At 38.8% G+C, this 21331-nt stretch overlaps 1 long non-coding RNA gene across 1 annotated transcript; it reads left to right on the forward strand.

Moving 5' to 3' along the window:
* The first annotated feature begins 13313 nt into the window (after positions 1 to 13313).
* On the forward strand, positions 13314 to 20086 carry LOC149450267 (uncharacterized). Its single transcript, XR_016315271.1, has 3 exons — positions 13314 to 13470; positions 15996 to 16163; positions 19524 to 20086. It is a non-coding gene; the product is annotated as an uncharacterized LOC149450267 (long non-coding RNA).
* Positions 20087 to 21331: the final 1245 nt, after the last annotated feature.

Below are 21331 nucleotides of genomic sequence, written 5' to 3' on the forward strand. Positions count from 1 at the left end.
TTGGTTATGATATAAACGAAGATATTTGCCGCCCATTTCCTTACACTGGATGCGGAGGAAATGCTAATAGATTTCTTAGTCTCGAAGATTGTGAAGCTGCATGCATGAAAGGTATTACTGAATGTGCTTTTAAAAAAAAAATAATAATGTTCTCACTTTGTAAAGTTTCTATGCTTATTCACCACTGTTTCACTTTTTGGGTACCACTCATAAGTATTTGCAGCTGTTCTAAGGCCATCAGAGCATGGCTACAGTCATGTGACTCCAATCTATCCTTCCAGCCCCATGTCCAATCGCTGGCAAATTCATGCAGGCTCCACCTCCGCAACATCTCCAAAATACGTACGTTACTAACTCCAGACACTACTAAACACTCCCTTATTATCTCACGACTCGACTACTGCAACTCCCTCCTCTCCGGCCTACCCCAACACAGGCTCTCCCCGCTTCAGTCTATCCTGAACTCACTTGCCAGACTCATCCACCTTACCAACCGCTCCGTATCCGCCACCACCCTCTGTCATTCCCTCCACTGGCTTCCGATTGCCCAACGTATAAAATTCAAACTACTAGCATTGACATATAAAGCTATTCATAATACTGCCCCAAACTACCTCAATGACCTGATATCCAAATACCACCCAACACGTACTCTTCGCTCCTCACAAGACCTCCTACTCTCCAGTTCCCTGGTCTCCTCCTCCCATGCCCGACTCCAGGACTTCTCCAGGTCTTTCCCCATCCTCTGGAACTCACTACCCCAATTCATCAGACTGTCATCTACCCTCCTCATCCTGAAAACCCATCTCTTCAGGGAAGCCTACCCCGCCCTCGCCTAACAGCCGATCTCCTCCTACCACTCCATCCCCCACAGCCATTTCCTCCTGTACCTCTATCCCCTCCCTCCTAGATTGTAAGCTCCAAGGAACAGGGCCCTCGAACCCCTCGTGTATTGTATTGTATTGTTACTGTATTGTCTCATGTACTGTCCCCCACTGTAATGTACAGCGCTGAGCAAACTTTTTGGCGCTATATAAACACTGTATAATAATAATAATGTGAAAAGTTAAATACACCCCCATGCAAACTGTTCATTATTTTACCATATTTGGACAAGAAACATTAGCTCTTGATTTAAATTGATGAAAACTCAAATTTTCATACAGAAAAAGTACATCCCCACATTTATCACCAATTCAGATCCATGAAATTAGAATAAGTTGTTCTAGATTAGATGCCAATAATTAGAACCTTGTTAGGCTTAGTTTATACTTGTGGTTGGTGGGCTGTAAAAACAGTGGTTGAACATATAGGCAAAGATAAGGTTTTCTGAAACAATGTACTGAAAGCTGATTAATCAAACATAGAGTTTGTTGGTCAAAGTAACCTAGATATATTGTATTCAAACTGAAGACATTATATCAGAAAAAGAACTTCACAACTGTGGAGCATGGTGGAGGACATGTTATGGTTTGGGGTGGCTTCAGAGCCTGGGCAGCTTACAGTCATTGAGTCACCTACTGTATACATTCTGCATCATATCAAAGTATGCATGATGAGAATACAAGTCCTTCCATTTAGCAGCACTAGGGCTGTCTGTTAGAATCCCACCCATGGCACCACCTGCTTGGAGTTTGCATGTTCTCCCTGTGCCTGCATGGGTTTCCTCCAGGTACTCTGGTTTCCTCTCACACTCCAAAGGCATGCTGATAGGTTAAATGGCTCCCGTGTAAATTGGCCCTAGTATGTGTATGTATGAATGTGAGTTAGGGACCTTAGATTGTACGCTCCATGAGGGCAGGGAAAGATGTAAATGTACGATATACAATGTAAAGTGCTGCGTAAATTGATGACGCTATATAAGTACCTGTAATATATAAATAAATCTGTCCAAAAGCTGAAGTTGACCTGGAAATGAGTCTTATAACACAGTAATGATATGTAGCACACTAGTAAATTCACCAAGGAATGTCTCAGAAAAGAAATATAGGGTTTTACTGCCCTAGTCATACACTGACTTGATTCACATTGAAATTATATAGGGGGGTTTGAAAGAGGCATTCCTTGAAAGGACACCCAAAAATACATTGCAACCAAAGGAATTTTGCAGGAAGAAGTGACCAATGTCAGAGATTGGATGGTAGTTACCGTATTTTTCGCACCATAAGACGCACTTTTTTCCCCCCAAAAAAGGGGGGAAAATGTCAGTGCGTCTTATGGAGCGAATATGGATTGGCCGGTCCGGTATTTCCACCGCCGCCGTGTCAGAATACCGGGCCGGCTGCTCAGCTCTACAGCGGGACCTTAGAGATGACTGCTGACCTTTGGGGAGGGGGGGGAGCGGGTACCTGAATTTGACAGATACCCGCTCCCACTTCCGTGGAGTTGTTCTTTCATCTTACCCGTTCCTCTATCCAGCGGCGTGGTCTTCCCGGCTTCTGTAGTGTGGGCATGACAGGCGGGTGCCAAGTGCGCATGCGCAGGAAGCGGTGCTTTTTGTGAATGGTAAGGTGGCACCTGGGACACATGACAGATCCCAGAAGCCGCCGGACCAATCACAAAGCGCAAGTGCTTCTCGCTCATGCGAACTGGGCACCCGGCTGTCATGCCGAGCGCCATTACAGAAGCCGGGAAGACAGCGCGCGGCTGGATAGAGGAACAGGTAAAATGAAAGAACAACTCCGCGGAAGTGGGAGCGGGTACCTGTCAAATTCAGGTACCCGCTCCCCCCCCTCCCCAAAGGTCAGCAGTCATCCCCTGTACTATCCACAGTCTCTGGTCATCCCTGTGCTGTCCGCAGTCTCTGGTCATCCCTGTGCTGTCCGCAGTCTCTGGTCATCCCTGTGCTGTCCGCAGTCTCTGGTCATCCCTGTACTGTGTCCGCAGTCTCTGGTCATCCCTGTACTGTGTCCGCAGTCTCTGGTCATCCCTGTACTGTGTCCGCAGTCTCTGGTCATCCCCTGTACTGTGTCTGCAGTCTCTGGTCATCCCTGTACTGTGTCCGCAGTCTCTGGTCATCCCCTGCACTGTGTCCGCAGTCTCTGGTCATCCCCTGCACTGTGTCCGCAGTCTCTGGTCATCTCCTGTACTGTGTCCGCAGTCTCTGGTCATCTCCTGTACTGTGTCCGCAGTCTCTGGTCATCTCCTGTACTATGTCCGCAGTCCCTGGTCATCTCCTGTACTATGTCCGCAGTCTCTGGTCATCTCCTGTACTGTGTCCGCAGTCTCTGGTCATCCCCTGAACTGTGTCCGCAGTCTCTGGTCATCTCCTGTACTGTGTCCGCAGTCTCTGGTCATCTCCAGTACTATGTCTGCAGTCCATTAGTTCAGAATTTTTTTTTCCTGTTTTCTGCCTCTAAAACCTAGGTGCGTCTTATGGAGCGAAAAATACGGTAATCAAAATGCCCACAAGATGTAATTTCTGCTAATGGGGGCAATACCAGCTTTGATATTAAGGGTAAACTTAAAAATTTCACACTACAACAATACATTATTAATATTTCTGTTAAATAAAAAAAAATAAAAATTGAACACATTTTCCTTTTTTGTTTATTCATTCTGCACCTTTATCTGTAGGAACTTTCTGAATGTAAATCTATTGTTTATCAGTTCAGATATGTTGATTAAGTCCACTTTTTGCTGTCCATGGGGTGTACCTAATTTTTCACATGACTGTCCTTCCACCAAAAAGCAAACTTACTTCGTGCATCAGGGCTGAGGGCTCTGGAGAAGAGTACTGAGGCAGAGTGCTGGTCCCTTCTGCTAGCTATAATTTGCCTGCATTGCATAGAGTAGCACAGAGATATCACAAAGTCTAAAATAAGGTATATAATTATATTTGAAAACTTTTATTTAACATTTTATATATTAGTATGTTGATGGGAGGGGGAAAGAGGACCAGAGAAACAAAATATAGGCAAATTAAATTTAAGCTGTGATCACAGAGCAGAAAGAATCAGAGCAACGACTTATCCCTCCAGAGCAGTGTCTCTCCCTTCTCCAGAATAATGACTCCTCCCTCTTCAGAGCAGTGAATCCTCCCCTTTTTAGAAGACTACATACAAAGTTAATTTAGAGAGAGAAAGGGTTTGAAAGGAATCAGCTTCTGAAGCACTTTCTCATACTGATCAGTAAATGATGTGTTTGCATCTTAGCCGTATCAAAGAATATGTCAACCCTGGATGCTGTACCATACTAAAGCATCCAGTTCTCTTTTCATTGCTTCCTTTGTGTGAAATCCCTGGTGATCTTGTCAGTCCCTCTGCTTTCCCTTAAAAACTGATCACACTAGGCATGATGACATAGTGCGGTCAGTTTTCTAGCTGTGCTGGGAGCTCAGCCCGCTCTCCTCCAATGAACTGATTTGCAGTTGTGGTGACACCCCCCATCCCTGCACAGTCATTCACTTGAAAGTTCAGTATGCTGCTATTGGTCCTCCCCTAGCTCTAAGCTCCTTATGCAGCTCAGAACAGAAGGTATGTGATCACAAATGTTTTTTTTTTTCACTTCTATTTTGAAATGAATGGGTTGTTTTACAAGTTGAGGCTTAACACATACTGTAAACATTTGTGTGAAAAGCAAAAATGTTAATAAATAATGATTAAAAAAGGAATACTGTAAATCATCAGTTTGAAAACACAAACTTAAAAAAAAATAACTAACATGCATTCAAAACCAATTTTTTCCTTTACAGAAAACAACAATGATGCTAAAAATTCAAAAAGCCGACGAGCCATATCTTCTCATTTGATCATTTATCCTTGGGCCGTGGTGTACATTTGATCAGCAGACCAGTAGTTTCGGCCTCCATAATTGCTCATTACTTATTTCTTTGAAAGTGTATGTAAAAGCAAAATTATTTTTTTCTAGTTTGGTATAGGGCAAGAAGGGTTTTTATTGCTGTGTGTGTCCTGCTGGAGAGATTCACTCTCTGTATAATATGCACAGTACACTGCTTTTTTTGCTTGGTTTTTCTGACAACACAAGAGTTATTGGAGAATTTCTAAACTATGGATGAACATTTGGATATTGAGTTGGAAAGAACAAAAAATAATTAATTTTATAAGCCAGCCCTGTTAGTGGTTTGTCAGTAAAACAAAGTAATTTGTATTATGTGGTAGAGGGTTATTTTGTTCTGTAATGCCTTTATGACCTAGGGTTCTGTTGTTATATAAGTATTTGAACAACAATGATTGTTGTCAACCTACTGAAGCAAAAAAAAAAATAAAAACAAACAATACTTTAAAGCATGCTAAAAATATCTCGCTTTACTGTCTCCTACTTTTTGTACATCTACACACAGAGAAGATGTTCGATTCATTAACCACTTGCCCTCCAGAGGATTTACCGCCTCTTCCTGACCAGGCCTTTTATTGCTATCCAGCACTGCGCTATTTCATCTGGTCATTCAATGCTGCACCCAAGCAAAATTTGTCCTTTTTTTCACAAAAATAGAGCTTTCTTTCAGTGGTATTCCTGTGCGCTTTTTATTTTTTGCACTATAAACAAAAAAAGACCAAAAATCTTGGAAAAAAAAACATATTTTTTACTTTCAGCTATAAAAAATATATAGTAAACTCATAGTCATAAATTTAGGCCAAAATGTATTCTGCTACATGTCTTTGGTAAAAAAAATCTCAATAAGTGTGGTATAGATACTGCAATTTTGCCATTTTTTTGCTATACAGCACAGCGCTAGTTTAACTGGCAATTGTCCAATCATGCAACGCTGTACATAAATGATATTTATGGCCTTTTTTTCACACAGAGAGCTTTCTTTTAGTGGTATTTGATCACCTCTGGGGTTTTTTTTTGCTCTATAAACAAATAAAGACCGAAATTTTGAATAAAATATTTTCTCATTTCTGTTATAAAATAGCTTTCAATTAACTCTAATTTCGTCATAAATTTAGGCCAAAATGTATTTTGTTACATGTCTTTGGTAAAAAAAAATCCCAATAGGTGTATATTAATTGATTTGTGTAAAAGTTATAGCGTCTACAAATGGTGGCATAGATATTGGAATTTATGCCACTTTTTGCTATACGGCATTGCCTAGTTTAGCTGACAATTGTTTGGTCATGCAATTCTGTATAAATGAAATTTATGTCCTTTTTTTCACACAAATAGAGCTTTCATTTGGTGGTATTTGATCACCTCTGGGTTTTTTTTGCACTATAAACAAAAAAAGACCGAAAATTTTGAAAAAAAAAAACAATATTTTATCTTCTGTCATAAAAAATATTAAAAAAACTCACAAAATGTAATCATAAATGTAGGCCAAAACTTATTCTGCTATATGTCTTTAGTAAACAAAATCCCAATAACTGCATATTAACTTGTTTGTGTGAAAGTTATAATGTCTACAAACTATGGTATAGAAACTGGAATTTACACAACTTTTACTTTCTGAGTGCCTTTCTTGAGGTGCTATAATACCAGGGCAGTAGAAATACCCACAAATGACCCCTGTTCAGAAAGTAGACACCTTAAGCTATCTGTTGAGAGGCATGTTGAGTCCATGGGTGATTTATTTTTTTCACATGTTTTTGGAAAATGACAAAAAAAAATTTCTATTTAAACAAAGTTGTCACTTAAATGATATATTGCTTACACATGCCATGGGAGCCTAGCCACATACAGGAGCCCAAAATCCAATGACCACTTTGAAAGCCTGAAGGTGCATAACTTCCTCATTTCACTTCCTCACTACCTATCACAGTTTTGGAGGCCCTGAAAAGCAAGGATAGCACTAACACCCCCCCATACCCCCAAATGACCCCTTTTTGGAAAGTAGACACCCCCAAAAATATAATAAGAAGCATGGTGAGTATTTTGCAGATCTCATTTTTTCTCACAAAGTTTTGAAAAATAAAAAAAGAAAAGAAAAAATGTGTTTTTGTTTTCTTTCTTCATTTTCCAAAAACTTGTCTCAACAAATGAGATCTGCAAAATACTCACCATGCTTTTAATCAAATTCCTTGGAGTATCTACTTTCCAAAAGGGAGCGATTTGGGGAGGGGGGGGGCATTTCATGGTATCCAAAACTGTGATAGGTAGTCAGGAAGTGTAATGAGGAAATAAAGCCCTTTAAAAGCCTGAAGGTGCTTATTGGATTTTGGGGTCCTGTACTTGGCTAGACTGCTAAAAAAAACTCTCACATGTTGTATTCCCATACTCAGGAGAAGTAGCAGAATGTATTTTGGGGAGAAATTCCACATATACCCATGGCGTGTGTGAGCAATATAAAATTTAAGTGACAACTTTGTGTAAAAATATTTTTATTTGTTATTTTCCAAAAACCTGTAGTAAAAAAGAAATGCTTCTATTAAATCGACATGCCTCTCAGCAAATAGTTTGGGGTGTCTACTTTACAAAAAGGGAATATATATATATATATATATATATATATATATATATATAATGTTTTTTTTTTTTTTTTTTTAAAGCAGACACCCTAGTGAATAAAATGGTGGGTGCTGGAATTTTTTATGTCACATAGTACTCGAGCAGCGGTTTTTCAAACGCAAATTTTCTGAAAAAATACACTTTTTATACTTTTAATGCACAAAAACACAATATATTGGCCAACTATTTGGTAAATTATAAAAGATGATGGAATGCCAAGTAAATAGATACCACACTTGACATGATTTAAAACTGCACACGCCCTGTGCAATGGCAACAAACAGGCTACCATTTTAGATTTACACAGGAGGTCTAGTGCTAGACTTACTGCCCTCAATCTGACTTTTGTTGAAATACCTCACATGCATGGTGCAACCACTGTTTACATACCGGCATGCAAGTGAGCGCATGCAGAAACACCGGCTGCATTCTCAGGTTCCACCGATGGCACAGGGCTGCCCGTGAAGGCCATGGAAGGCAGCGGGGGATCTTCTCCCGCTGCTTGTAAAATCAATCCATCAGCTAATTAGCCACTAGGATTGCTTTTACATGAAAGCCAATTGCTGGATAAAAAAACTCAAAGTCCAGTGATGTACCAGTATGTCGCTGGTCCTTGTTGGGTATAAATGCTATGTTCTCTTTTTTTATGCAGCCTGTGGACTGAATGAAAAAAAGAGAAGAAGTTACTGCCAGAAAAGGTGTGTTATGCCCACCATTAGAACATACAACCCTACATCCACCTACTTCTAATGACGGGCTAAATAAAAAAAAAAAGATTCTTCTATTCACATTGATCGATATGGATGAAAAAATCTCTGTCCAAAATTTTTTTTTTAAATATATGCCGAAGCATAGGGGCCATCCACCTACTGGCCACCCCAGGCCCCCATGCTTGGGCATATATGCTCTATTTTAACTGTGGATTAAAAATCTCATCCAACAGCGCTACACACAACAATGGTTAACAATAAAACAAACAACAAAACAGTAACAGTAAAACCATAACAGTATAACAGTAACTCAACAAAAAAATCGACAACTATTTTTTTTCTTTTACTTTTGTTTTCTTTTTGAAACTGTAACAAGCAGATATTAGGGTTTCTAAAAATGCGATAGCCAGTTTCCTGACTACCTTACATCTTTTGAGACCCTGTGCAAATATGTGCTGTACTGTACCCTATACTAATACTCCACTAGTTTATGGTAGCTCTGGAAGCAGTCCTTAAGGCAGAGACCAGGTTGGCGAGGACAGGAAAGACAAAAAAAGTGGGGGTACCAGGAATGTCATCAGGAAAGTGCCTCTCATGCAGCCGGCTAACTGCATCTAGGTTGAGGGTTTGGGCCACAGCACCTTCTGGACACAAAAGGGTGGTGATGATCTCTTTCTGGAATTTTAGGAAGGATCCACTACATCCAGTTGCTTTGTAAATCACAAAAGCATTATATAGAGCCAATTGAAATAAATAACCAGACATTTTTTTTATACTAGAGTCTGGCTTAGTACAGCTAAGTACGGTTAAGGTTATAGACGTGGACAAAAAGGGGCGCCTCAACAACACCAGCTGTCGTGGCAATTTGGATGGCCATGTCTGCGAGAATGGAAGACAGTACGAAAACATCCTGTTTGTCCTTCCACGTCACTGTAAGCAATTTATCATTTCTCAAACAGGCTTTTTCCCCCTTTCTAAGACATGTAATTACCGTTCGGGGAAGCCCCGGGAATTAGGTCGCATGGTGCCACATGCGCCAATTCCAAGATTGTACAAATGTCTAAATAGTAGCACGCTTGAATAAAAATTGACCACGTATAAGTGGTACCCCATTTGGAAAAAGGATGACACCAAGTCCCAAACTTACCACTGCTCCCCATGTATTCTCTCTTTTCCCTCGTAAATCCGAAACTTATATGTATAGCCTGTTGCCCTATCACAAGTCTTATACATCTTGACCCCATATCTGGCACGCTTGCTGAGGAGACATTGTTTGAAATGCAAGGTGGCCAAAAAAACTAATGAGAGACTCATCGACACAGATGTTTTGCTGGGGAGTATAGATATCTGCAAATTTTTGGTTAAGGTGATTTACGAGGGGCCTAATTTTGTGGAGCCAGTTAAATTAAGGGTCACCCCAAGGACGAGAGAGTGTATTGTTGTTGAAATACATAAATCGCATTATATTCTCATATCTGTGCCTGGCCATGGCAGCAACGAACAGGGGCATATGATGAATCGGGTCTGTGGAGCAATACAACGGCAATTCATTTATTTTAGTAATGCCCATGTTGAGTGTTAGGCCAAAAAAAACTCTACATTCAGAAACCATAATAGGTTTCCATGTGAGTGGTCTGGGAAGTTTGAATTTGGGTTGGCGGCGATAAACTGTTGTGCATATAAATTGCTTTGATCCACAATCAACGCATTCAGATCTTCCATGAAAAACAGCTTTAAAAAAATCAAGCGGAGTAGTTAAATTTGCTGTTTCCAACTGAATTCCGGGTTGGGCAGTGAATGGGGGAAGTACGGGTGTTGCAGAATCTGTGGGCTGTCAATTGGGATTTGCAAGCACATCCGGAAGGATACTAGGGGCTCTACGGGACTGTGTGCAAATTCTTGGTGGCTGCAGGACAATACTTGTGCTAGCCACTGCACCATGAAACCTTTCCATGTTTGGAGATTAAATTTCTTTTCCTCCAGACGTAAAGAGTGCCCCCTTGTCCTCTGTGATGACCTCAGGGTGAATAACTCTACACCGAGTTCACAATATGAACCACTGATGTATTTATACATGGAGATCATATCCCCCCTTATGTATTATACATGGAGATCATATCCCCCATTATGTATTATACATGGAGATCATATCCCCCCCTTATGTATTATACATGGAGATCATATCCCCCTTATGTATTATACATGGAGATCATATCCCCCTTATGTATTATACAGTACATGGAGATCATATCCCCCCTTATGTATTATACATGGTGATCATATCCCCCTTATGTATTATACATGGAGATCATATCCCCCCTTATGTATTATACATGGAGATCATATCCCCCTTATGTATTATACATGGTGATCATATCCCCCCTTATGTATTATACATGGAGATCATATCCCCCCTTATGTATTATACATGGTGATCATATCCCCCCTTATGTATTATACATGGAGATCATTTCCCCCCTTATGTATTATACATGGAGATCATATCCCCCCTTATGTATTATACATGGAGATCATATCCCCCCTTATGTATTATACATGGAGATCATATCCCCCCTTATGTATTATACATGGAGATCATATCCCCCTTATGTATTATACATGGAGATCATATCCCCCCTTATGTATTATACATGTTGATCATATCCCCCCTTATGTATTATACATGGTGATCATATCCCCCTTATGTATTATACATGGAGATCATATCCCCCCTTATGTATTATACATTTAGATCATATCCCCCTTATGTATTATACATGGTGATCATATCCCCCCTTATGTATTATACATGGAGATCATATCCCCCCTTATGTATTATACATGGTGATCATATCCCCCCTTATGTATTATACATGGAGATCATTTCCCCCCTTATGTATTATACATGGAGATCATATCCCCTTTATGTATTATACATGGAGATCATATCCCCCCTTATGTATTATACATGGAGATCATATCCCCCCTTATGTATTATACATGGAGATCATATCCCCCTTATGTATTATACATGGAGATTATATCCCCCCTTAATCTCCTCTTCTCAAGAGAGAATAAATTCAGTTCCTCTAATCTTTCCTCATAGCTGCATATTCCAGATGAGGTATAATTAATGATTTGTACAGGGCTAAAATTACCTCTTTTAAGATGTATGAGGCCTAAGTATGTTTTACCCTGTAACCAATAGGCACTCAGGGAGGTAATAGCAAAATACAGGATGACACAACACAACTTTAAAAATTGATTCAGCAGTGTGCAATGGTTTTGGATATAAGACTTAACTATTTCATAAAATTAGCACAACTTGAAAATTCTTTTGTAAAGCAGAAATACAATGCCGCTGAGCACCACAAACCAAAATGCTATTTAATTCATTTTTATTATTCAAAGCAAACTCACCTATTCTTCCATGTCTCTGTGCTTTATTTTGGTGAGAAATCACTTTAAAAAGCAACCCCTAGTATTCCTGGCTGTGACTATCTTTAGTAAGGGCAGATGATTCATGTAGCACTTATTTCCTGGATTCCATCTGTCCTTAGCTCATGCATGCAGCCAGGAGGGTGTGCTTAGCTAAAATAACCCCACCTTCCCTCCTGAAGACTCCTGGGATGTATGGCATCATTCTTCTTTTTAAAACATGTAAATATAATATAACTTTCCTATCTACTAATACTAGCTGCATAAGAAAAAAAATAGTCAATGTTGATTGAGCAATTGAAGTTCTTCCAGTTCTTGCGTCTCTTAGGAATAATGCAAAAAAAAAAATACATTTCTAAAAAAAAGGAAAAATATAGAAAGATAAAATATTTTATTTCAAGACCCAGGGCAGAGCTGGTGATCTTTAGGAAGGGTAGCTGGTTTTCTCAAAGATGGTGGCTCTGCCTTTCACCTGTGAGCAATCCCGTCTGTTCACAGGTGAGAGGTGGAGCCACTTTCAATACCTCCCACTCCCTTGCACTTTACCTATCTTCACTTCCATTCAAGGACCCCCTTATGATTCTGGTCATACTATTTATAGCACATCTGCTTCCAAAAATGTCTGCAAACTGGGTTACCTCTAATGCCTCAAATTAGCAGCCATATGACTGCCCTATTGATGCTGTAAAACATCTTATTTAGTGGATACCCAATTGCTTCATCTCTTTCCATGTAGTGAGCAAACCCATCAGAGGGAGTGATCAGCAGTCCAGCCCAGCACTACCCTTTGGTAATCACTAAACACTATCCACCCACACCAAATATGCAGAGGTAAGGATAGTGGGTGAAGACTGGCACCCAACCCACTGTCTACAATTCTGTCTGGGAGCCCAGTTTGAAAAAAATGTTCAAATTGTATTTTAAGGTCCTATAATATTTTAATTTTATTTCTTTTTTTTTTCTTCCCAACATATTTTATTAGGCGAAAAAAAGGCATATCAGCGCACATACAGTTAAGGAACACAGTCTGAAGATAAGTGTTGGGTAAGGATAAAGATGGCACATGATGATTTGTATGCTATGGTTTGTGTGTCCATAGGTGGGGTGTGTGAGATATGCGAAGTATGGCACACCTGTATGAAAGTCACTGCTCCGTTTTGTCGTTGATACGGAAATAATACAGGTGTAACAAAGGTTTGAAATAGAGATAAGACAGAGAAAGGAGTAATTAGAGAAAGATATTCTTTTATATGTGAGGAGCTATGTATAAAGTGGTGGAGTTGTCTATACATCCACGGTGTCAAGGTCAGGGATGGCCATTTATTCAGAATGAGGTCTCTGGATAAGAACTTCCCATCTTTAAAAAGGTGGTACATACTCAAACTGTCTGTGGGGTTAGGACCTGCAAGGAAGGCATGTGACATACCCGGGGTGAAGTCTGGATTCATTTTGACAGGAGAGAGTGGGCCAGGGGTGGAAGAGAAACCTGTTTTCTTACTTATCTGATGATAATTTTTTTTTCTTATTATGTACTGTAGGTTTTGAAAAACACATTCATACATCTCCTTTTATGACAGCAACATAATTAGAACATCAAATTGTGTTATAAATTGACTATTTTGCTACTGTAAGGCATGCTTAACCGGTACCCTCAAGGTATATTCTGAAATGATCTCACCAAACAAGTGAATTGACAATACTTAGTAAAGTTACTGAACTGGTCTATCTGGGGGTGTGGTTTCTAACCATTTTCTAATATATATATATCTAACAGAGGTTGTACATTCTACACGGTGACACCAACTCTTCTTCTACTGGGTGACCAAGGCACAAGACTGCACCATGAAAGCCAACTATTACCTAGCTCTGATTGCCATCAATGTCTTGTTGTTCCACTTCAGTTTTGCAGCTTTGGGTAAGTCTTCCTCTCTGTTCCAGGTGCTGGAATTTTCTTAAATAAGAATTATAAGATTGGTTTATTGGAGAATTGCCATTAGGTAGTTCACAAAGATGGATGAGTTATTTTAACTTTCAAAATGAGCATTTACCTGTTAAATTCCTTTTTTTCTCATAAAGGGTTATATGCCATTTTTTGTTTATCACTGCCTCAAATATCTCTTTCCTGCTCTCCGCGGTTGGCACCTCAGTGAAACCTAGTTATCACCAGCCTTAAAAAAGGGGCATTTTAGGGAGCAATAACCCATGTGGTTACATTTGTGGCTTATAAAGAGATTTTGTCACAAAAAATACAAATTTGGAGTTTAATGCACAGAAACAATAAAGTATCAATTCTTACTTGCAGCAATATCACCACAGCACTCTGACGTGAAAGGAATATCATTTTGTGACATTTTAATAAAGTTTAAAGAAATAAACAACACGATGCTTTGAACCCTAGTACATTGCACACCAGCAGGAATGCATTTTAGCTAGCAGGCTGTATGAACAAGCACTAAAGTTGCTGCTGATGTCACAAATAAAATGGTGGTGCCTGGTAAGTAATCAAAGCAATGAAGAGAGTTCTGGGGCCACTGGGGATCACTGTATTAAGGTAAAAAAAGGAGACAGGGTCTCTTAAAGTCAAAATATCTCAGAAAGTAGTCAAACAAAAATGTATGTAGTAGTTTCACCAGAATGTTGCAGTGAAACCTTTTGAAAATACAAAATAATGTAATACTAGGCCCCTGGCTACCCACTCTAATCCTAACATTACACCCTGGCAGGGCTGCACACATGCCATGGTGTATTTATCTTGGACTGCAGAGTTTGACTGGTGGTGCCACCTGTCAATCTCTCCCACTGATATCAACTGGTTACTACAACCACAAGTCAAATGCCTACCTCGCTGTTGTGGTACGATCACAAAATGTGAAATTGCTCTTCGGCAATTTAAAAAAGTAAAAAATGAAAAACAAGCATCAGGAGGCAAAAGCAGCACCTCCCGAATGCCTGCCAGCCGCTGCTATTTCACCCTGGCAAGATTGTGGAAGGAATATAGGTGTCACTTAGGTTTCTCATTTACACAATGAGAAGGGCTACAGGGTTTGTGCCTGATATGAATGAGAGAAGCTTTGCTGTTTTTTCACAGTTCTCCTGCTTGTAGACTGAAAATGCTGAAAAATAATATTGATAGTAATTGATTTTACTCAGGGTATGAATAAATTGTAGCACAGTGTTAACATATAGTATAAAATAAAGAATAGAAAAATAGTGCTGTGCTTCTCACTATAAATCAATGTCAGATAAACATCCACCAGAGGGTCTAACACATAAACCAACAATTACTAATGAACGAATCAAACAAAATAAATATATTTATAAATAAGTGTACCTTACAGAGAGGCAACAAATTCCATTAAAAATAAGGGACCCTCTAACAAATAACTAAATAGTATAAATATATATTAGTGCATATATATCATGAAAAATGTCTCCTTAATACATAAATAAAGAAAATGAATAACAATATGAATAACAAAGTGCTGGTAAATGAATCAATAGACACCTGGCCAACCATCAAGCAATAATAAAAATATATATGCTTATTATTATTATTGTAAAACTATTATTTTAATTTTATTATTTTACAATGTTCTCAATGTTATTAATGTCTATTATGATTATTATTATTATAACTAGCTTATTTAGTCTCCGTTCACTTCTAGGCATTTTGTATCACAGACAGAATCGTCATGGTTCTGCCCGCGATCCAAAAACATCTGCAAAACTAACAAATTGCACCATGCTTGTTTAGGTGCCATTCATTTTCAATGGCATCTAAGCACGATTGCGATTTTGGCACAATTGTCATGCAATAAACCATGCAAACTGCATCCCTGCGAAGCTTGTTGCCCCAAAAGAAGCTCCTGCTCCTTTTTTGGGTGACAAGTTTCACACTATGCAGTTCCCCATGATTGCAGAGCAAATTTATTGCATAACAATTGCGCCTGAATTGCTCCCGCGGTTAGGTGCCATTGAAAATGAATGGCACCTGAACAAGCATGGTGCAATTTATTCGTTTTGCAAAACGTTTTGGGATCACAGGTAGAATCGCAGTGATTCTGCTCGCGATACAAAATGCCTAGATGTGAATGGAGCCTTAAGGCTATAATTTTGTAATGTTAATATTTGTTAACTATTTTAATAATTCAGTACTGGTATTGTATTAATATTTTATTATTATTCTACTCTGGCTTGGAACAGAGAAGGACAGGCAATTCCTTTTCTCTGTCCTTTCCTTTCCTCTTTACTTCTCTCCACTTCTTCTTGCTTTCTTTTCCTCCTCTTACATGTTTATTTGTTATTTCGCTGTTTTAAACTTTTGTATATTTATCAGTGAATCCTGTTTCAGTAAATATAGATAGGTAAATAGGTATACACTCATGTGTTTGACTGCTGTGTATATATATATATATATAATTTTTTTTTTTTTTTTTTTAGATGATGTTTGCTACTTACTTCCAGATGTGGGTACATGCACAAAAACACAGTTATATTTTGGTTATGATATAAACAAAGATATTTGCCGCCCATTTCCATACACTGGATGCGGAGGAAATGCTAATAGATTTCTTAGTCTCGAAGATTGTGAAGCTGCATGCATGAAAGGTATTACTGAAGGTGCTTTAAAAAAAAAAAAATAATAATGTTCTCACTTTGTAAAGTTTCTACGCTTATTCACCACTCTTTCACTTTTTGGGTACCACTCATAAGTATTTGCAGCTATTCTAAGGCCATCAGAGCATGGCTACAGTCATGTGACTCCAATCTATCCTTCCAGCCCCATGTCCAATCGTTGGCAAATTCATGCAGGCTCCACCTCCGCAACATCTCCAAAATACGTCCGTTCCTAACCCCAGAAACTACTAAACAACTCATTCACTCCCTTATTATCTCACGACTTGACTACTGCAACTCCCTCCCCTCCGGCCTACCTCATCACAGACTATCCCCGCTTCAGTCTATCCTGAACTCACTGGCCAGACTCATCCACCTCTCCAACCACTCCGTATCCGCCACCCCCCTCTGTCATTCCCTCCACTGGCTTCTGATTGCCCAACATATAAAATTCAAACTATTAACATTAACATATAAAGCTATTCATAATGCTGCCCCAAACTACCTCACCGACCTGATATCCAAATACCACCCAACCTGTACTCTTCGCTCCTCACAAAACCTCCTACTCTCCAGTTCCCTGGTCTCCTCCTCCCATGCCCGACTCCAGGACTTCTCCAGGTCTTCCCCCATCCTCTGGAACTCACTACCCCAATTCATCAGACTGTCATCTACCCTCCTCACCTTTAGGCGCACCCTGAAAACCCATCTCTTCAGGGAAGCCTACCCCGCCCTCACCTAACAGCCGATCTCCCCCTACCACTCCATCCCCCACAGCCATTTTCTCCTGTACCACGATCCCCTCCCTCCTAGATTGTAAGCTCCAAGGATCAGGGCCCTCGAACCCCTCGTGTATTGTATTGTATTGTTACTGTATTGTCTCATGTACTGTCCCCCACTATAATGTACAGCGCTGAGCAAACTTTTTGGCACTATATAAATATTATATTATAAGAATAATAATAATAATGTGAAAAGTTAAATACACCCCCATGCAAACTGTTCATTATTTTACCATATTTGGACAAGAAACATTATCTCTTGATTTAAATTGATGAAAACTCAAATTTTCATACAGAAAAAGTACATCCCCACATTTATCACCAATTCAGATCCATGAAATTAGAATAAGGTTTTCTAGATTAGATGCCAATAATTAGAACCTTGTTAGGCTTAGTTTATACTTGTGGTTGGTGGGCTGTAAAAACAGTGGTTGAACATATAGGCAAAGATAAGGTTTTCTGAAACAATGTACTGAAAGCTGATTAATCAAACATAGAGTTTGTTGGTCAAAGTAACCTAGATATATTGTATTCAAACTGAAGACATTATATCAGAAAAAGAACTTCACAACTATGGAGCATGGTGGAGGACATGTTATGGTTTGGGGTGGCTTCAGAGCCTGGGCAACTTACAGTCACTGAGTCACCTACTGTATACATTCTGCATCATATCAAAGTATGCATGATGAGAATACAAGTCCTTCCATTTAGCAGCACTAGGGCTGTCTGTTTGAATCCCACCCATGGCACCACCTGCTTGGAGTTTGATTGTTCTCCCTGTGCCTGCATGGGTTTCCTCCAGGTACTCTGGTTTCTTCTCACACTCCAAAGGCATGCTGATAGGTTAAATGGCTCCCGTGTAAATTGGCCCTAGCATGTGTATGCATGACTGTGAGTTAGGGACCTTAGATTGTACGCTCCATGAGGGCAGGGAAAGATGTAAATGTACGATATACAATGTAAAGCGCTGCGTAAATTGATGACGCTATATAAGTACCTGTAATATATAAATAAATCTGTCCAAAAGCTGAAGTTGATCTGGAAATGAGTGTTATAACACAGTAATGATATGTAGCACACTAGTAAATTCACCAAGGAATGTCTCAGAAAAGAAATATAGGGTTTTACTGCCCTAGTCATACACTGACTTGATTCACATTGAAATTATATAGGGGGGTTTGAAAGAGGCATTCCCTGAAAGGACACCCAAAAATACATTGCAACCAAAGGAATTTTGCAGGGAGAAGTAACCAATGTCAGAGATTGGATGGTAGTTAATCAAAATGCCCACAAGATGTAATTTCTGCTAATGGAGGCAATACCAGCTTTGATATTAAGGGTAAACTTAAAAATTTCACGCTACAACAATACATTATTAATATTTCTGTTAAATAAAAAAAATTAAAAATTGAACACATTTTCCTTATTTTTTTATTCATTCTGCACCTTTATCTGTAGGAACTTTCTGAATGTAAATCTATTGTTTATCAGTTCAGATATGTTGATTAAGTCCACTTTTTGCTTTCCATGGAGTGTACCTAATTTTTCACATGACTGTCCTTCCACCAAAAAGCCAACTTACTTCTTGCATCAGGGCTGAGGGCTCTGGAGAAGAGTACTGAGGCAGAGTGCTGGTCCCTTCTGCTAGCTATAATCTGCCTGCATTGCATAGAGTAGCACAGAGATATCACGAAGTCTAAAATAAGGTATATAATTATATTTGAAAACTTTTATTTAACATTTTATATATTAGTATGTTGATGGGAGGGGGAAAGAGGACCAGAGAAACAAAATATAGGCAAATTAAATTTAAGCTGTGATCACAGAGCTGAAAGAATCAGAGCAACGACTTATCCCTCCAGAGCAGTGTCTCTCCCTTCTCCAGAGTAATGACTCCTCCCTCTTCAGAGGAGTGAATCCTCCCCTTTTTAGAAGACTACATACAAAGTTAATTTAGAGAGAGAAAGGGTTTGAAAGGATTCAGCTTCTGAAGCACTTTCTCATACTGATCAGTAAATGATGTGTTTGCATCTTAGCCGTATCAAAGAATATGTCAACCCTGGATGCTGTACCATACTAAAGCATCCAGTTCTCTTTTCATTGCTTCCTTTGTGTGAAATCCCTGGTGATCTTGTCAGTCCCTCTGCTTTCCCATTAAAAACTGATCACACTAGGCATGATGACATAGTGCGGTCAGTTTTCTAGCTGTGCTGGGAGCCCAGCCCGCTCTCCTCCAATGATCACAGTTGTGGTGACACCCCCCATCCCTGCACAGTCATTCACTTGAAAGTTCAGTATGCTGCTATTGCTCCTCCTCTAGCTCTAAGCTCCTTATGCAGCTGAGAACAGAAGGTATGTGATCACAAATGATTTTTCTTTCACTTCTATTTTGAAATGAATGGGTTGTTTTACAAGTTGAGGGTTAACACATACTGTAAACATTTGTGTGAAAAGCAAAAATGTTAATAAATAATGATTAAAAAAGGAATACTATAAATCATCAGTTTGAAAACACAAACTAAAAAAAAAATAACTAACATGCATTCAAAACCAATTTTTTCCTTTACAGAAAACAACAATGATGCTAAAAATTCAAAAAGCCGACAAGCCATATCGCCTTATTTCATCGTTTATCCTTGGGGCCGTTAAGACATTGGATCAGCAGACCAGTAGTTTCGGCCTCCATAATTGCTCATTACTTATTTCCTTTAAAGTGTATGTAAAAGCAAAATTATTTTTTTCTAGTTTGGTATAGGGCAAGAAGGGTTTTTATTGCTGTGTGTGTCCTGCTGGAGAGATTCACTCTCTGTATAATATGCGAAGTACACTGCTTTTTTTGCTTGGTTTTTCTGACAACATAAGAATTATTGGAGAATTTCTAAACTATGGATGAACATTTGGATATTGAGTTGGAAAGAACAAAAAATAATTAATTTTATAAGCCAGCACTGTTAGTGGTTTGTCAGTAAAACAAAGTAATTTGTATTATGTGGTAGAGGGTTATTTTGTTCTGTAATGCCTTTATGACCTAGGGTTCTGTTGTTATATAAGTATTTGAACAACAATTGTTGTCGACCTACTGAAGCAAAAAAAAAATAAAAACAAACAATACTTTAAAGCATGCTAAAAATATCTCGCTTTACTGTCTCCTACTTTTTGTACATCTACACACAGAGAAGATGTTCGATTCATTAACCACTTGCCCTCCAGAGGATTTACCGCCTCTTCCTGACCAGTCCTTTTATTGCTATCCAGCACTGCGCTATTTCATCTGGTCATTCAATGCTGTACCCAAACAAAATTTGTCCTTTTTTTCACAAAAATAGAGCTTTCTTTCAGTGGTATTCCTGTGCGCTTTTTATTTTTTGCGCTATAAACAAGAAAAGACCAAAAATCTTGGAAAAAAAAACCCATATTTTTTACTTTCAGCTATAAAAAATATATAGTAAACTCATAGTCATAAATTTAGGCCAAAATGTATTCTGCTACATGTCTTTGGTAAAAAAAATCTCAATAAGTGTGGTATAGATACTGCAATTTTGCCATTTTTTTGCTATACAGCACAGCGCTAGTTTAACTGACAATTGTCCAATCATGCAATGCTGTACATAAATGACATCTTCTGTCATAAAAAATCTAAAAAAAACTCACAAAATGTCATCATAAATTTAGGCCAAAACTTATTCTGCTACATGTCTTTAGTAAAAAAAAATCCCAATAACTGCATATTAACTTGTTTGTGTGAAAGTTATAATGTCTACAAACTATGGTATAGAAACTGGAATTTACACAACTTTTACTTTCTGACTGCCTTTCTTGAGGTGCTATAATACCAGGGCAGTAGCAATACCCACAAATGACCCCTGTTCATAAAGTAGACACCTTAAGCTATCTGTTGAGAGGCATGTTGAGTCCATGGATGCTTTATTTTTTTTCCCACAAGTTTTTTGCAAAATGCAAACTTTTTTTTCTTTTTAAACAAAGTTGTCACTTAAATGATATATTGCTCACACATGCCATGGGAGCCTAGCCACATACAGGAGCCCAAAATCCAATGACCACTTTGAAAGCCTGAAGGTGCATAACTTCCTCAATTCATTTCCTCACTACCTATCACAGTTTTGGAGGCCCTGAAAAGCCAGGATAGCACTAACACCCCCCCATCCCCCCAAATGACCCTTTTTTGGAAAGTAGACACCCCAAAAAATATAATAAGAAGCATGGCGAGTATTTTGCAGATCTCATTTTTTCTCACAAAGTTTTGAAAAATAAAAAAAGAAAAGAAAAAATGTGTTTTTGTTTTCTTCCTTCATTTTCCAAAAACTTGTGGCAACAAATGAGATCTGCAAAATACTCACCATGCTTCTTATCAAATTC

Source organism: Staurois parvus, unplaced genomic scaffold (genome assembly GCF_062004578.1).
Source record: "Staurois parvus isolate SC_StPar_1 unplaced genomic scaffold, SC_StPar_1.0 ptg000576l, whole genome shotgun sequence".
In the NCBI taxonomy this organism is placed as follows: domain Eukaryota; kingdom Metazoa; phylum Chordata; class Amphibia; order Anura; family Ranidae; genus Staurois; species Staurois parvus.